This window comes from Bufo bufo, chromosome 4, assembly GCF_905171765.1.
Source record: "Bufo bufo chromosome 4, aBufBuf1.1, whole genome shotgun sequence".
Lineage (NCBI taxonomy): Eukaryota > Metazoa > Chordata > Amphibia > Anura > Bufonidae > Bufo > Bufo bufo.
The window spans coordinates 180727013-180746626 of NC_053392.1; the positions used below are offsets into that span (position 1 = coordinate 180727013).

At 44.4% G+C, this 19614-nt stretch overlaps 1 protein-coding gene across 1 annotated transcript in view; it reads right to left on the reverse strand.

The window, feature by feature from the left end:
* Window positions 1–14626, reverse strand: part of VEPH1 (ventricular zone expressed PH domain containing 1) — a 662929-nt gene extending 648303 nt beyond the window's left edge. Inside the window, exon 1 of the mRNA XM_040428144.1 lies at window positions 14234–14626. The gene's annotated coding sequence lies outside the window, so the exon portion shown is untranslated. The remainder of the gene's footprint in view (window positions 1–14233) is intronic.
* Window positions 14627–19614: the final 4988 nt, after the last annotated feature.

Here is a 19614-nt window from a genome sequence, read left to right on the forward strand (position 1 = left end):
TTCTTTTTGGAAGGAAGGTTAATTTGCATACCTTGGGTTTCTGGGATAAATATTCAAATTAGCTTTAAACAAAAGAAAAGAACACTAAGCCTACCTGATGCCTAATGATGGTGTTATCTAGAGATGAGCGAATTTCTCAAAAATTTGGTTCGGCCGGCTTGCCGAATTTTCCGAAAAAATTCGGTTTGATCTGAATTTATTAGTGGCGAATCACGTAAAAAAACTGCTATTTCCTGGCTGCAGAGAGCCTTTATAGTGGTGTAGAACACTGTGCCTTGCAGTAACACGCACAAGAATTCTGCTGTGGTAGTGAAACAATACTGTGAGTCAGTATGACATATAGATGACAGGCCTCGCTCTTAGAATCACTGCACACTTCACTTATTTGGGTAGTTATGGAGCCAAAACTGACCAAATTACTCAAGTGTAAACTCAGCCTTACAGGTCAATGTTAGCGTCAGGTATAAAGAACCGTGCAGAGGCCCAAGATACTACTACAGCGTGAAAGAGCGCACTCCTTTTACACCAATTCACTGATTCCACATAGGTTTCTACAGAATGTTTTATTAAATGCTTATACAAGTAGACCCCCCCCCCCCCCCCCGACAGAGTGGAGTGGGTGTAAACAGTAAGTTTGTGTTGACGTCACTGATTATTTTGCCCTTCCTCTTCTTCTTCAGAACAATAACCCCCAAAAAACGCATCCGCCTTCACTCGGTCAGCATTTAGTGAGCAATCCATCAGTATTGCTAAAGCCAAATAAACAGGAGTGGATCCAAAACAGAGATGACACATGAATGGAATATTTGCATGTCCTCTGTGTTTTGTATCCACTCCTGCTTTTGGCTACCAAATCATAAGCCAATTCTGATGCAAAATAGGGACCATGTCATGCAGGCTTAACAGCTGTTACATAGACAGAATCCGTTGTGTGTCTCATTTTTCCTTCCTTCTGACAGATCAGAAGGGTCAAATAAATGATGATGTCAGCCAGGCCAAAAGGCAAAATAGTGGCCCAGTCATGAAGTGGGGAGGGTGGGCAGCATGAGAAGTCCACAGAGTGGCCCTATGACATAGTGGTGAGGTGGAAGCAGCATGAGGAGACCACAGAGTGGCCCAATGACAGAGTCTGGAGGTGGCAGCAGCATCAGGAGGAGGCCACAGAGTGGCACAATGACAATGTGGAGGTGGCAGCAGCATCAGGAGGAGGCCATAGGCTGGCACAATGACAGTGTGAAGGTGCCAGCAGCAGCATCAGGAGGCCACAGAGTGGCACAATGACAGAGTGTGAAGGTGGTAGCAGCAGCAGGAACAGGAGAAGGCCACAGGGTGGCACAATGACAGAGTGTGGAGGTGGCAGCAGCAGCATCAGGAGACCTGAGTGGTGAGGTGGCAACTGCATCAGGAGACCACAGAGTGACCCGTTGACAGAGTGGGGCGGTGGCAATACCAGTACCTGCTGATGAAGGTGGGTGAAAAAAGGAGCTCTTGGCATCAGATGTGTGGCATCAGGCGGGTTGCAGCTTCAAAGTAGTAGCTGAGGCAGGTAGTCAGAAGAAAACAGTCTCTTGTATCCAAGTGTTGGTGTGGCACCATGGATGATCTAGTCTGATGCATCAGGAATTGGTGGTTGGAAATCCTGGCTGATCCACTCCTGATTCATCTTGACAAAGGTCAGTCTCTCCACATTTTTGGTGGAAAGGCGAATTCTCCTTGGGGTAACTATGGCCCCTGCCGCACTACACACCAGCTCTGATGCCACACTACTGGCTGGGCAGGACAGCTTTTCGAGGGCAAACTCTGCAAGTTGTGGCCACAAATCCAGTTTGGCTACCCAGTAGTCCAGCGGATCTTCAATGTGGGGTGGCAGGGTACTGTCCAAGTATGCCACCACCTGCTGGTTCAGGTCTTGCTCCAGGTCTTGCTCCAGGCTGCTGTTGCTGCTGGTGAGTAGTTTCTTCACTATGCGGGTGAATAAAGCTACTCATCAGCGACTCTAGACTCAGGCTGCTGCCAATGGAGCTGATACTGCTCCTGCCACCCCACACCTCCCCAGCAGCCATGGCAGTGGAACGTGAGTGCAGAGGGCCTTTGCGAGAGGATGGACGATGGGGCTGATAGACAACGGCCAACTGACTACATAGGATGTCTCTGTAGTAGTTTAGTTTTACCTCCCTCTCGGTGGGTGTAAAAAAGGCCCCCATTCTGTACCGGTAGCGAGGGTCCAGCAAGGTGGAGAGCCAGAAGTTATGCCTCTGCCGAATGGTGACAATTCAGCTGTCACTACGCAAGCAAGTGAGCATGCAGAGGGCCATTTGTGCAAGTGACTCGGAGGAACTCCCTGTCTCCATCTCCACTGCATACTGCCATGGTGTGTCCGGGTCCTCTGTCTCATCTTCCTCATCGTCCTGTAGCTCCTCTGAATGCTTCCTCTCCTCCTGTCCTGTCAGCTGAGTAGAAAAACCACCTATTTGGCTACACATTGCCTGTGCTCCAATGTCCTCCTTCCCCTCCTCCTCTAGTTCAGCCCCTACAGGGCTCATGTGGCCATGAGATCAAGGCGACACGTCTCCTGCCCCCTGACCAGCCATTGTTACCACCATCTGTTCCAGGACATGAAGCAGTGGAATGACGACGTTCATCCCGTAGTTCTGGCGACTGACAAATAACATGGCATCCTCAAAGGGCATGAGCAAACAGCAGGTGTTATGCATGAGCTGCCAGTGGCTGACATCGAAGTTACACAGGAGAGAACTCCGATCCGTTTGCATAATCAAGAAATCGTTGATGGCCTTTCTCTGTTCGTATAGTCAGTCCAACATATGGAGGGTGGAATTCCAACCGGTGGAAACATCGCAGATCAGCCTACGTTGGGGGATGCCATTCTGCCGCTGCAACTCAAGATGGGTGTGCTTTGCGGTATACGAGGGGTTGAAGTGCATGCAAAGTTTCCTGGCCATTTTTAGGATGTCTTGCAGATGGGTGGAAGACTTCAGGAACCGCTGGACAACCAGATTGAACACGTGTGCCATGAAGGACGCATGGCTCAGCCTTCCTTGATGCAGAGCCGACACAATGTTCTTCCTGTTGTCGGTCACCATATGTCACCGCCGGATCTTACAAGTTCAAATAGACCTGTGCACGTGCCAAGGTGACTCATACTCAGCCCTCAGGATCTCTTCTTCCTTTGTCCATCCCGTCCCTGGACGCACTTGCCCATGGACTTTATCACAGATTTGCCCAGTTCTTCGGGGATGACAGTGATTTTGGTGGTGGTCGACCGCTTCAGTAAGATGGCACACTTCATTCCATTTTCTGGTTTACCCAATGCCAAAACTCTGGCTTGGACATTTGTTGATAACATTGTGAAATTACACGGCATTCCCTCTGATGTGGTGTCTGATAGAGGGACTCAATTTGTGTCCAGATTCTGGAAGGCTTTCTGTACTCGCCTGGGGATTCCTTTGTCCTTCTCTTCGGCTTTTCACCCTCAGTCGAACGGACAAACTGAACGCACCAACCAGAATCTGGAGACATATTTGAGGTGTTTTGTTGCTGAGAATAAGGAGGAGTGGTCCTCATTTTTGTCTTTGGCTGAATTTGCTTTGAATAACCGTTGTCAGGAGCCAACTGATAAGTCACCATTTTTTGGTGCATATGGGTTTCACCCCCAGTTTGGTACGTTCTCTGGGAATAGTTCCTCTGGTATACCTGATGAAGAGAGATTTGCTTCTTCCTTATCATCTATCTGGCGGAAAATTCTAATCAATTTAAAAAAGATGGGCGATAGGTATAAACGTATGGCTGACAAGAAACGTGTGTCTAGTCCGGACCTGAATGTGGGTGATTTGGTGTGGTTGTCCACTAAGAACATTAAGTTGAGGGTGCAATCCTGGAAGTTAGGTCCAAGATTTATTGGTCCAAACAAGATCTCTGCCATTACTAATCCGGTTTCTTTTCGCGTTGAAATTTCGCAAGCTTGGAAGATCCATAATGTCTTCCATAAATCTTTATTAAAGAGTTATGTGGAACCTGCTGTACCATCTTCCTTGCCACCTCCACCTGGAGTTTCAAATTTCCAGAGTTGTTGACTCTCGTTTCCTTCGGGGGTTCCCTTCAATACCTCGTTCATTGGAAAGGTTATGGTCCGGAGGAGAGAATGTGGGTCCCGGCAACTGATGTGAATGCCAGTCGGCTTCTGAGGGCCTTTCACAGAGCCCACCCTGATAAAGTTGGTCCTGGGTACCCGGAGGTGACCCGTAGAAGGGGGGGTAATGTCACCGCCGGCCCTGGGAGAGATCTTAGAAGTTCAAATAGACGGAAGACTCAAGAGTCTATCTGACAGATCTCTCTTGTTTTCATTGTTGCTGACAGGTTTCCACCCCTTCGCAGATGCTGCTCATTATCAGTCAGGTGGCTCTTTATATATTCCGCTTCTCACTTGCTTCCTTGCAGCGGATAGCTCTTCTGTGGAGTGCTCTGCTTGTGTGGTGGTTTTCCTGTTCCAGTTACATCTCAAGCTAAGTCCTTTCCCTTTTCTTGAGGTGTCTGTCTTGACTAGGCCTCAGGGAGAAACTGGCTCCTTCAGTTTGGAAGGAGCCGGTTGCCTCTTTCCCTGTTACTTAAGCTGAGGGTTTGGTGCAGTGTTTCAGCAGTCTCAGGTTCCTGTGTGTGTGCATTTCTATCACTGAGATTTGCACATGTTGTTAGCAGCTAAGGGTGAGTATCAGGGAATGCTAGGAGGTGACCTCTTTACTCCCTAGGTTTGGGGCTTAGTCTGTTGTTGTTTTGTTGTGGTTGTCTTTCCTTCCCCCGTACTTTCCGTGACACCATAGTTCCTATTTTGAGTTGTCAGGAAGAAAGCTAGGATTCTATTTCTTGATGCATCACACGGAGCAGTTGCTCCCCTGTGTGACTCAATTTGTCAAGACAAACAAGGTGCAGAACAGCGTAACACTGCCGAGCCCTGCACATATGGTATGCTGTAGGGGCACTGTGAATTGTCCCTGCAGTGGAGGCTAAGGACATGGTGGAGGATAAGGAGGCAGAGGCGGACATTGTCGCAGGACCAACAACGTGGAGGAGGAAGCTGCGTGATCTGTCCAAGTTGCTGGTGTGGCTGTGGGCCATAAAGGACATGTATTGTCTCTGACCATAGTTATAGCTCCACATGTTGGCGCTGCCATGCACTTTGGCAGACACTGACAGGCTCAAGGACTGGCCCACCTTATGTTCTAAATGTGTGTGCAGGGATGGTACTGCCTTTTTCAAAGAAATGACGGCTTTGGACTCTCCACCTCAGCTCGGCACAAGCCATCAGTTCTCTGAAAGGTGCAGAGTCCACCACTTGGAAAGGGAGGGACTGAAGCACCATCAACTTGTACCTTGACGTGGTGAGTGGCTTATTACGCTTTGGCCAAAATGTACACCAATGCCTCATTCAACATCCAGCATAGAGGCAGGGCAGAGTGCTGGTTGCAGAGTGCTATTGCATTTGTGTTTTTGCGTTTGTACAGGAGTATGTTTAGCTTCTGAGCCGTTGGATGCGTGCACGCATACTGTTGTCTCTTGGCAATCGCTTCGGTGAACGATTGCTGATGGAATGACTGACGAGGAGTAGGAGCATCTAGACTGGCAGAAGATGGGATTGACAGACAGCACCCTTCGGCTGAGGTGGTGGAGACTTTACTGGCTGAAACTGGGTGCGTGCCACTGGGTGATGTAGCAGTTGCTGCGGCAGGCTTTATGCATGAAGTAGGCGGCGCAGGAATGTGACATCAGTGAGTTACGGCCGGCCGCCCGCCCTGCTCTGCCTGCTACAGGACGTTTAGTAAGTAGTACAGATGGGGCTGGGGATCGGAACTTCAATTAAAGTTATTATTATAAAAGGTTTAGGCAATAAAGCAGTGAGTGAGCGGCGGGGCCGGAGTACAGTGACCGCACTGGCCCCGCTGCATTTGCATGCCACCGGCCCCTCCCACAGGTTTAGCTCCGGTATATTAGGGCATCTATGAATGCCACTATTATGGGGTGGGGGATATGTGGATGGCACTGTTATGGGGGGGGGGAGATCTGTGGATGGCACTGTTATGGGGGGGTGATCTGTGGATGGCACTATTATGGGGTGGGGGATATGTGGATGGCACTGTTATGGGGTGGGGGATCTGTGGGTGACACATATATAGCATAGCCATCCACAGATCAACCCCCCATAACAGTGCCATCCACAGATCCCCCTCCATAACAGTGCCATCCACAGATCACCCCCCCCCCCCATAACAGTGCCATCCACAGATCATCCCTCCCATAACAGTGCCATCCACAGATCACCCCCCATAACAGTGCCATCCACAGATCACCCCCCCCCCCCATAACAGTGCCATCCACAGATCACCCCCCATAACAGTGCCATCCACAGATCATCCCCCCATAACAGTGCCATCCACAGATCATCCCCCCATAACAGTGCCATCCACAGATCACCCCCCATAACAGTGCCCCCCACAGATCCCCCATAACAGTGCCATCCACAGATTTCCCCCATAACAGTGCCATCCACAGATCCCCCCATAACAGTGCCATCCACATATCCCCCATAACAGTGCCATCCACAGATCCCCCATAACAGTGCCACCAACAGATCCCCCCCCCCATAACAGTGCCATCCACAGATCCCCCATAGTAGTGTCATGCACAGACCACCATTAGTTCAAAACCCACCAAAAGCACACCTTTTGGTTAAATTTTTTTTTCTTCTTATTTTCCTCCTCAAAAACCTAGGTGCGTCTTATTGGCCGGTGCGTCTTATAGGGCGAAAAATACGGTATATATTTCAGGTATTGTACTGAAATAGGCCACTAAATTATTTCCGAACAAATACAAGCAAACGTGACCTGCGTATATATTTCTCGTATTGGACTAAAATAGGCCACTAAACGATTTCAGAGTAAATAACAGAAAAAATGAACTGCGTATATTTTTCTCTTTTTCTACTGAAATATGGCAATAAACGCTTTTAGCGCAAAAAAACACCAAATGTGAACAGAGTTTATTTTTATCATATTGTAGTGAAATATGACGAGAATCGCTTTTAGCGCAAATAACATCAAATATGAACTAAGTCTATTTTTCTATTTTTCTCTAGAAATATGGCAATAAACACTTTTAGCGCAAATAACACCAAATGTGAACTGCGTCTATTTTTCTTGTATTGAAGTGAAATATAACACAAAATGCTTTAAACGCAAATAACAGCAAATATGAACTTAGTCTATTTTTCTCTTTTTCTCTATAAATATGGCAATAAACGCTTTTAGCGCAAATAACACCAAATGTGAACTGCGTCTATTCTTCTCGTATTGTAGTGAAATACGACAAGAAATGCCGGAATGACAGAGCTGTATTGCAACCCAAACTGTAATATACACTGGAAAATATAATATACACTACACCTCTGTATGAGAATTTAGGTTTGCAAGCAGGGGAGTACACAGATCTCATAAGGCTGCACAGCAAAACTTAGTATGGCCCCCATGCGTCATCCAATATCCGAGTATGTGTATGTCAATCACTCCCAGGTAACGTAAAATGCAAAGCACAACACCAGAATTCTGATGAATTCACATTTAAATTTTAATTAAAAAATTCTAATAAAACAGTCACACATGGCATCACTTACTTTTTCCAGGTTCTATGCCAGTAAAGTGGAACAGGTGCTTCATAAATATGGCACTCATTCTGCCCACCATATTTCTCAATACATTTATACCAGCTGGCATTAATAAATTGATAAATCTCCTGCTTCCATTCTACCACAAGCTGGCTGCTGCAGCCACCACTAGGGGGAGCTGAGTGCACAGGAATGTATACAGTTACTGAAATCACCTGTTTAAACTGAGCTCCCCGAGCCCCAGGCCCCAGGGCCCATAGCAGTTATGTGGTCTGCCTCTATTGAAGGGACTGTTTGCAAGCAAATAAAATTTTCTAGAACACAGAGTAGTTTTCACCTGTTAATCAGTGCAGCACTGCAGATGGAATCCATGGAATGCAGATTAAATAAGCTTTATGACATCGTCATGTGACCTTACTGTGTGTGAAAGTAGATTTATACCAAAAAGCTGATTTTTTTTTTACTAAGCTTAATTTACATGGTCAATAAAATAATCAACATCCGAAGTGTTAATCTCTAAGAAAAGTCTACATACAGTAGTTTAAAGTAGTTTAAAGGGGTTGAGACACAGTTCCGACCACCTCCCGGCCAGGAAACAGCAGAGCGCTTCAGCGTTCTGCTGTTTTAGTAGCTCTCATTTCCATGCATGAGAGCTACTAAAACAGCGTAGAACAACAAGCTATCCTGTTTCTGAGTTAGGGAATCAGTATAGCTTGCTGTGCTACTCTGTTGCAGTAGCTCTCATGCACAGCAGTGAGAGCTACTGAAACAGCAGAGAGCCAAAGCAATCTGCAGTTAACCGGCCGGGAGGTGGTCGGAACTGTGTCTCATCTCGCTTTAGTAACGGCAATATGAGACAACCCCTTTAATAACTTATCCAGTGCCAGTAGAAATAGACTATGAGCCAAAAGTACGTGGACACTTGGTATAAATGATGGTAAATATGTTGGGACTGAAGGGCCTGACCCTACCATGCCCTCTTTCTGGAAATTGGCAAAGATGGTGTATAAACATCACTTGTGACAAAATTTAGACAGAATGGCATTTACAACTTGCAAACCTGTGATTTACACCAGAAAGTTGGTATAGGACCACTGTAAATGTGCCATGTTTAACCCCTTCAGGAATGCCGCTGTACAAGTATAGCAGAAGTCCAATCTTTAAAAATGCATTTTAAACAGCAAATAGCCTGAGCTAATGCTTGCAATTGGTGATAACGCCGATCACAGACATTTAACCACATTTAACATTGTGACCAGGGCTCCATAGGAATGTATTGAATCTCCCATAGACAATAACGGTAAATCATTGCAGTCTATGTAAAAATCATTCTCATGATTGCATGTTAAAGTCTCCTAGTACAGCGGTTCCCAAATCCCGGGCAGCGGGCAAATACTGGGCCATAGATCATCTGGTACTGGTCCACGGAGAGCACCGAAGTTGAACAGCAGGGACAGTTCCTGTGCCCCACCGTTTAGCCTCATAGGCTGAAGGTGGCATGAAATTTAAATATGCTACAACTCGGGGACACTTTTATGTAAAGAAGGCACTACTGGGGGGTCATTATATGTGAAGAGGGCAATACTGGGGGGCATTATACTGTATGTAAAGAGGCTGCAACTGGGGGGCATTATATGTTAAGAGGCTGCTACTGGGGGGCATTATATGTGAAGAGGGCCCTTCCGGGGAGCATTATATGTGAAGACGGCACTACTAGGGGTATAAAAGGAGGCATTATTACTAAATAGGTGTGGTTAACTATGCAGAAACAAGTTGTGGTCAGGAGACATCATCTGTGCAGAACTGAGAAAAAAATGAAAGAGAATGACTCCAGCCAGAGGAAACATAACCTGTAAGTCATTGAGTGGGGCCTAAACGGGACCATAAATTATTGTGTTTTGTTATGTGTGTGATTTATGCCCCCAATATGAGCTATCAAAACGTAAATTGTTACTCATAAGACACATGTAATGTCAAACAGGCACTTACTGTACTACATCTATATTTATTTGCTCAAAAAGACTGCAAGAAAAACTGCAGTGGAATTAACAAAAATGCTGCATGTCAAATTTTGCTTAGCTTGGGACCAGACTGTCAGGAAAAGCATGAATAATGAAAAGGGAATAAAATAATAGAAGCAGGAAAGGGCAGTGGGTGGTCTGACTACAAACCGAACATTGTACTGTCTGAGCTGAATTTCAAAACCTACCAAAATTACTAGCTGCTAAAATATTAGCAAATGGTACTAACTTTGCCTTATATGAACCCCCAAATTACACACAAGGGGTTGTGGTTGGGACTAATGTATGTTTACCTACACTAGCAGGTGGACATAGCACCAGCTCATTGGTTTCAGTTGCATTTAAATAATCCTTTAAAACCCCCGGAAAGAAAGACCAGACTGTGTGGCTGGCAGCACCACACGGCCAAGCAACGCTCTTCTACGGCAGTCAATGGAGGCACAATTCTGCAGTAAAATTGTGCACTCACTGGCCAACATGGGCGAGTGTGCATTTATTGCGTGCACACTGTCTGGTTTCCCCTACCAGGATTTTAGAGGATTATCTAAATTCCACAGAAATCAATGAGCTGGTGCTATGTTGACTTGTAAGTGTAGGTAAAAATATATTAGTCCTAACCGCAACCCCCAAAAACTGTTTTTGGGTTTTATATACAGTAAGGGAAAGTTACCACCACTTGTTAATATTTTAGCAGCTAGTCATTTTGGTAGGTTTTAAAATTCAGCTCAGGGTGCTAGCAAGCCTGACAGTACAATGTTCGGTTTATAGTCAGACCACCCATAGCCCTTTCCTACTTCCATTATTACTTTATTCCCTTTTCATTATTCATGCTTATCCTGACCATTGTCCATCCTGACAGGTCCAGTCAGATATACTTTCGAGACAGTACATTCTGCTGCTTCATTTGCCTTGTCTGACAAATTATTAAATCTGAAGACCTGCACCTGCAAATTGATTGTGTACTCTTCCCATAGTAATAAACATATAACCATTCCAATGTGCTTGTCTATAGAGGGGTTTGGAGCTATCTATGTACATGTTTCCGTGTTGGTTTACCATTTATAATTATTGTACGTGTGTCAGATCTCTTCCATCTTGGCAGAAGTGTGGCATTCCTAGACAGTTCTGTACCTCTAAGGCTCTCTGGCTGAATCATGGACACATTTTGGGCCAGATTTATCATGACTGACAGCTCACTCCACTTTCACATATGGCTAAAGTCAGTTTTAGCCAAGTCAGATTTATGATCAGCCCTTTAAGACTGTAATAAATGTGGTTTGACGGTAGCAGTTTATCCGTCAGTAAGCAGCTTTACAAAAGTCGCACATCTTTACGAAAAAGTTGCAAGTTTTTATGAAAAAGTCGCATGTTATATTAAAAAGTCTCATAAGATAAGCATGGTCCTCACTGGAGTGAAATTGCGACTTTTTTGCGACTTTTTAAATAATCCCAATAGTAAATCTGTCTAGAGATTCATTTACATAAGAAAACACGCCCACTTTCAGAAAACTGGCGAGCATAGTGCAGAGCAGAAAAAAGTCGCAAATTTGTGCGCAGTTTTAGCGTTTGGGACTTTTTTTGGGACTTTTTCACTCCATTATTCTGACCTGAGCTAATGATAAATCTGGCCCTTTGTCTTTTAGGGAATCAACATAAAAAAGCCCTTTGACTTTGAGTTGCTTACGTCTCATGAGCTACTCTGTGATTACCCTCGGTCTATCCTTCTACCTGGATATATTTAGAGTCAATGTTGATGTTATTTTTGCCCTTCTTTTTTTATGTCTAGCAGCATTAAGACCTACCTAAAAAAATGCAACATTCAATATCAGCCATTAGTAAATATCTTACAATCACTGAATCCCAGCCACTCAATAGGATTATTATTGGGTTCACGAATACCTAGTTATAGCAGATATTTCTGATATGATGACCTTGCTTGCTGAATGATTAGTGCTGTCCATACATTGCTTATTGCCTAGGTTTGATTTCTGGAGATTTACTACATTGTCTGGTTGGAATCTCCAAGGTCTATGATGCTATCCTTGCCTTTTAAAACTAATGGGGGACATTTACTAAGACTGGCGATTTAGACACCGGTCTTAGTCCATGTCTGCCTCTACATAACTTAGGAGCTGGTCATGTGACTTGCTTATATCTACGCCAGTTCCCTTGCTGGCATTGATTTAAGTCATTTTCTACACCAAATTCAGGTGTAGAACCCTATAAATGAAATGGGCCAGGCCGGTCCGCCCCCTTCCCCACCAACACCACGCCCACTTTTTCCGCCACCTCGGAAAAGTGGCATGAGCAGGGAAAAGTCGCAGATTGCGACCGAATTGACGACAAACATCATAAATGACCCCAATGTTTTTTGTGGGTTTTTCTTTTCAGGCCACAACTACTGTGTGAATTTATTGTCAGAGTTTATAATATGACACTGTTGGTGTTAGCCATGAAGCCATCCTCATCTATAAAGATGCTTAGGCTGCAGCAGGGAAAGTTTAGTACTACATGCTGGCTGTTTAACCTAATGGCCCACCATGTAACACAGTGATGGCATGCCTTCGTCAGAGTAGAAACCTCTCTAACGTTGCAGCTTTTTGCTCTGTATTAATGAGGGGGTCCAAAGCAGGGCACCTTGCACTATGAGATACACAGCAGTTGCAGGTTTCATGGTGATATTGGTTAATCTAAAAAAAAAAAAAATTATCTAGGTATGCAAAAAATAATGCAGACATAAATAGCTCATTTGGGGTCAAATAAGCAGCCTAGTAGCAAACAGTGTGGCTTACAATCATTTCAGATCCTGCAGATTGGGTTCTGTTTTTCTATATACTCAGGTTACAGCTATTTCTGTGCCTCATTATATATCAATGGTGTTCTACTTCTAGGACAGCACTTATTAACACTCATTGTAAATGCGACAATGTCTTCCATTGATAAAGCTAAACCAGCACAGACATCAACCATCTAAATGAGAGCTTGAATAAAATGGTGGCTGGTACGGGTACTGGATGGCAACACATGAAGATTATTAAACTTTAGAAGAAAGGTTATATTGATCTTAGATTTGATTTCAATATATAGCGAAATGTGACATGATATAACATAAAAACATATAACACTTCATCCAGTCAATAAATAGTAACAGGTATTTAACAAAAAGTCTACAAATTTTACTACTGACACAAATATTATAGTATTATAAGACGGCTTCTACTACAAAGGTTTTCTGCTCCTTTTATGTCATTTTCATAACATAAGTGATTCTAAGCGTATTGTGGTGATGTGTACAGTATAAGTGGTTTCAGCTAAGTGTAGTTTGCTGAGACAGTTTTGTCTAGATGTTGTTCTGGGCTGGATTTCATGTGGACTGGGCGATAGGTTTGGTAGTGGGATCTGCCAGTCCACACCCGTCCACTACATGTTTTGTCTTTTGCCGGAGGTGATCGCAGGTGAGGCCTGCTGCTGTAATCAAGGTGGGATAAAACAACCCTCTGTGTATGACTTTTAGGGAGAAAGGCTGAGGAAGCCTGAGAGAGAGGGTAGCCTGAGAGGCTCTGTGTAGTCTCAGCCAAGAGGGCTGAGGGGCCATGAGGCTTTGAAAAGACTGACGTTTGGGGGGCCCAGCAAAGCCTATGGAAAGAGTCAGAGTCGGGAGGACTTCAGAGTCGGGAGGACTTCTGGACCATCTCCCCCCAAGGGTGCTGGTGTGGTCACAGCCTGCGGCTGCTGGACCATATATGGCTAAGGAAGCTGGATCTAATCCCGTGTGCGAAAGGTGCTCTATAGGTGAGGTAGAGACAACACGTGTATTAGGTAGAGCCCAGACGGGCTTTATGAATGTGATGGCGCTGAAGTGCCAAAATAAAGCACCTTTTGGACTTGAACCCCGTTGTCAGAGGAGAAGTCTGTGATTGCGACCCCCTGAGAGAGAGCGATCCCTTACCGTATATTTTAGTATGTTATAGTATAGCCTTTCATACACAGTACACATACAAATGATTTAAGTAATAAACATCAGAGCACACATTCATACATGACATAATCTTAGTCACTGACTTACATATCCATTATACATATTAATTGCTTGCAATGAGGGAAGCATCTTTTAAGCTTTCTCTTACTCGGCTGCTTTGAAGTGTGGGAATTTTGGGACAATATGTCCAGTCTCTTTTCAGAAACTAAGTGAAAGGACCTCAGCTTTCCCTAGCTTACTTTAAATTCACAAGGAGATCTGAAACTTAAAGCGTTTAGACCCTGCATTACTGTTCTGTCTACAAAACCATTGCAGGCTGAAACAAGAAAGGCAACATACAGGGTAAATGTAAAATGAGGCCTGAAGAAATGGAGATAACTATTTCACATCACTTTGCAAAGCTCTGAAAACAGCTTTAAGGAGAACGTAACATGATATGTGCATTCATTTGACATCGATTGTCATGTAATAATTCTTCTAAAGCAAATACATAGGAATGAAATGTTTAAGTTCCACCTGTCGTAGGCACAAGTGTAACACATTCGGCACTGTCTCACTACTTACATTTAGGGCAGTGCACTTATTCCTTCCCAAGAACTTCCAGTTCTTCAATACCGCTCAAGCGGGGGAAAAAAAAACACTAAAAAGCATATATCTCATCCAAAATGATTTTCTATCATTTCAAGGCCTTTCCTTTTGTCAACAAGCAAAGATAGAGGCTGTGAAGTGCCTGTAGATGCATTGGTGCCTTCTGTTACAGTGGTCTGGATACCCCCTGAAAGCCCCTGCCTCTGGTATGTGAGAATGAGTCTGCTGGCTCACAGCATTGTCTGTCAAACCAACCAAAGACTATTCAGTTACCCTGGAGTTCTCATGTGGGCTCAGGCAAACAAAAGTCTTCTCTTCATTCGCCTCAGCTCATTTTCCACACACATCTTTTACCTATGTGAGCAGCAATACCTATACCGTGATGCTTCAAATACACTGGGGTTTTTGTGGTATACCACAGCTTTAAATATTAACTAAGTAGTAGAAGTCGCGTTAATAAATAACATGCTGCACACTGGTGTGGTTTATAAAAGTAATATTAAAGACAATATATTAAAGACAATATATCTATACACCGACAGTGTGATATTCCATTGATAAAAAATAACTAGTAGAATATGTCTCAAGAAAATATCAAAAACATGACTGAATAAATAAAATGCTCGAACCAAATACAAACTGACCCACGGGACCAGCCTCAGTTTTGTTAATTATTCCAAACCTTATTCATGTGCAACTTTAAGGCCCCTTGCAGACGAGCGTGTCCGGATTAGGTCCGGATGCGTCCCGGGTGCATTGCGGCAAACCCGCGCGAGTAGGTACGCAATTGCAGTCAGTTTTGACTGCGATTGCGTTCCGTTGTTCAGTTTTTATCGCGCGGGTGCAATGCGTTTTGCACGCGCGTGATAAAAAACTGAATGTGGTACCCAGACCCGAACTTCTTCACTGAAGTTCAGGTTTGGGTTCGGTGTTGTGTAGATGTAATTATTTTCCCTTATAACATGGTTATAAGGGAAAATAATAGCATTCTTTAATAGAGAATGCTTAGTACAAGGTCAATTGAGGGTTAAAAAAAAAAAAAAAAAAAAATTAACTCACCTCCTCCAATTGATTGCGTAGCTGCCGGTCTCCTGTTCTTTCTTCAGGACCTGTCAAAGGACCTGTGGTGACGTCACTGAGCTCATCACATGGTCCAATCACATGGTCCATCACCACAGTGATGGACCATGTGATTGGACCATGTGATGTGACGTCAACAGGTCCTTTAGCCGGCAGCTCATGATTAAAGAAGTAAGAAGAGATCGGCAACTACGCGATCAAGAGGAGGAGGTGAGTTAATTTCTTTTATTTTTTAACCTTCATTCGACCTTCTACTATTAATTCTGTATTAAAGAATGCTATTATTTTCCCTTATAACCATTTTATAAGGGAAAATAATACAGTGAATAGACTGTCATCTTAGCAACAATGCGTGAAAATCGCACCGCATCCGCACTTGTTAGCGGATGCTTGCGATTTTCACGAAGCCCCATTCACTTCTATGGGGCCTGCGTTGCGTGGAAAACGCACAATATAGAGCATGCTGCAATTTTCACGCTACGCACAAGTGATGCGTGAAAATCACCGCTCATGTGCACAGCCCCATAGAAATTAATGGGTCCGGATTCAATGCGGGTGCAATGCGTTCACCTCACGCATTGCACCCGCGCGGAAAACTCGCCCGTGTGAAAGGGGCCTAAGGGCTCATGCACACGAACTTATTTTATTTCTGTGCCTGTTCTGTTTTTTGGGCGGACCGTATGCGTAACCATTTATTTCAATCGGTCCACAAAAAAAAAAGTGCATTCCGGTTCTGTATGTCCATTCCGCAAAAAATAGAACATGTCCTATTATTGTACGCATTATGGACAAGGATAGTACTGTTCTGTTCTGCAAAATACAGAATGCACACGGACATCATCCGTATTTTTTGCGGATCAGTTTTTTGCAAAATACATACAGTCGTGTGCATGAGGCCTAAGAAGAAGAATCCATTTTCTTATAGCATACCTGCGGCCAATCAAGAGTTTATAGCCTGTCATATACAGACCAGCTGGAAACATCTGTCAAAAGCCAGAATTAAAGGAAAATTGCCACCGTTCTTTTTTAGATCTTCTGTGCAGTTGTTAGGGCCAGTCCACACGATTAATTTTGACACGAAAAAAAAAATCAGCGTAGAATCTGTTTGTTTTTTCGTGTGGTTTTTGATGCATTTTTTATGTTTTTTTTTAACCAACGGGTGTTCACTTCAATACAAAGCTACATATGCTGCTTCCCATTGAAATGAATGGGAGGCTTTTTTTAGGCGTTTTTTGGAGCTGATTTTGAGGCAGAAATGATCAAAAATCTGCGTAAAAAAAACTCTGTGTGAACTGACCCCTAGGGTGCCTGCACACAATGTGGATTACGTGAGTTTTTTCTGCATGGATTTATGTGTGTAAAAACCACAGCATAATCGTACCACTAAACTATGAGACTAGACAAATCTCATTTACACTTTGCTTTTCTTCTTAGGCCTCTTTCACACGGGCGAGTATTCCGCGCGGATGCGATGCGTGAGTGTAACGCATTGCACCCGCACTGAATACTGACCCATTCATTTCTATGGGGCTTTTCACATGAGCGGTGATTTTCACGCATCACTTGTGCGTTGCGTGAAAGTCGCAGCAAGCTCTATTTTGTGCGTTTTTCACGCAACGCATGCCTCATAGAAGTGAATGGGGTTGCGTGAAAATCGCAAGCATCCGCAAGCAAGTGCGGATGCAGTGCGATTTCCACGCACGGTTGCTAGGAGATGATCGGGATGGAGACCCAATCATTATTATTTTCCCTTATAACATGTTTATAAGGGAAAATAATAGCATTCTGAATACAGAATGCATAGTAAAATAGCGCTGGAGGGGTTAAAAAAATAATAATAATAATTTAACTCACCTTAATCCACTTGCTCACGCTGCCAGCATCTCGTCTGTCTCCTTCTTTGCTGAACAGGACCTGTGGTGAGCATTCATTGCAGCAACAGGACCTGTGGTGATGTCACTCCCGTCATCACATGATCTATCACATGATCTATTACCATGGTGATGGGTCATGTGATGGATCATGTGATGACCGGAGTGACGTCACCACAGATCCTGTTCCTGCAATGAATGCTCACCACAGGTCCTGTTCAGCAAAGAAGGAGACAGACGAGATGCCGGCAGCGCGAGCAAGTGGATTGAGGTGAGTTAAAAAAAAAATTAACCCCTCCAGCGCTATTTTACTATGCATTCTGTATTCAGAATGCTATTATTTTCCCTTATAATCTACACAACCCTGATCCCAAGCCCGAACTTACAATGTTTTGCACTCGCGCGGAAAAATCGTGTGTGTGCCCGCAACGCACCCGCACCGTTTCCCGCAACGCCCGTCTGAAAGAGGCCTTAGACTTGGAAATTTTCCTGCTGTGCGGATTTTGAAATCTGCAGCATGTCAATTGCTGTTGCGATTGTGTGGTGTGGATTTCACCCTTTTCAATAGAAGATCTGCAAAAAATATGCATTAAAACCACACTAAAAACAGCAATTATGTATTGGTTCACATTTTCTGCATGTTACCCTGCACCTGTGTGCAGGCACCCTTAAAGGGGTTCTCCGGGCTTTTAATATTGATGACCTAGCCTCAGGATAGGTCAATTTCAGATCGGCGGGGGTCCAACACCCAGAACCCCCGCCGATCAGCAGTACAAGGAGACGGTGCACGCAGTATGCACATGTCGTCCCCCTTCCTGCTCGCTGCTGCCTTGCCATAGACATAGCAGCAGTGTTGTCTCCTAATACAGCTAATTGGCGGGGGTGTCGGGTGTCGGACCCCTGCCAATCTGATATTGATAAAATAACTTGGACAACCCCTTTAATGTTATGTGTCACCTATTTATTTGAGAAAAAAACAAAAATTCAGCAGATTTCACCCGGACGGGATTCCTGTTGTCAGCAGGAGCGCACGGCGTCATTGGTTGCTATGACGCCGTGCACTTCATGCCGCCGCTGCACTACAGTAATACACTCGTATAGATCATACGAGTGTATTACTGTAGTGCAGCAGCGACATGAAGCGCAAGGCGTCATAGCAACCAATGACGCCGTGCGCTCCTGCTGTCAACAGGAATCCCAGCCGGGTTACCACGGACCACTCTCGGCCGTGGAACACGGCCGTGTGCATGAGGCCTTAGGGTCATCAATATGTGTAACCCAGACAATCTCTTTAAATCAACGTCAGGAGTGAAATGGCACATCATGAGGGTGATATGTCCTTTCTACTATAAGTGTCAGCTGCACTGATAAAGAGAGGCAGGACTTTAAATACTATACATCTGCAGAAAATGTAGTAATATGTAGAGGATACGGTCGGCACTGCTGTAGGTGTGGGATTTAATTTGGTGCTGCACTGATCGAATGTGAGTAGTGGTGGTGCTCAGCATGAAAAACAAGTAGCATTTGCAACAAAGGAGAGAAAAGAAAAAAGAATGTGGCACTCACCAAAAAATACTCTTTGCAGCTTTATTCACATAGAAAGGTCAGCGTCATGCGGGCAAAACACAACTAGGAGGCAACAGCCGTTTTGCGCTTTTTCAAGCCATCCTTTGCCATATGCAGAAAATGGTATGACTTCTTACTCTACAATGATATAAATACAAATAAGTAAATACCCCTTTAATGTGTCTAATTAAATGGAAAAGGATTTCTGGATATATTTATTGGCAATAATCTAAATCCCTGCACGCACTGTCAATCTGCTGCATCTATAGCTCTAACTATCCAATGAAGTTATGTAAAATGTAATATTCTATAAATATGTAAATTACCTCTTTAGGAAACTTTGTGATAAGAGATCCCATAGAGAACACCAGGTTACTGTATGAAAACTAAAAGAAGAAATTGGCTCTCTATATATGAGCGCATTACTTTACTGTAAGAACATGCTTATTATTGGATTTTTTCCCCCATCACTAAAGGATTTAGTGATTGAAAAAATTGTGGATAGAATGAACAGGTTACACATATTCCTGGAGAAATACAAAAGATTAAAGGGGTTATCCAAAGCTGTAAACACACAACCCCACACACACACAATGCCCGGGCCCCACATACAGACAATACTTACCTGTTCCCAGACGCCTGTGTCCTCCTGGGTCCCCCCACGACCGTCGCTGCATCAACCCGTCGTGCAGATCACAACATCCTGCAACGGGGGGTGATCCGTTCTTCTTGCGCCATCGTTGTGGCCTGCTATTGGCTATCACCTCCCCCCCCACCCCCACCCTGTAGGTTGTGATCTGCACTATGGGGAGGTGCAGGGAAGGCCATTGAGGGATTCAG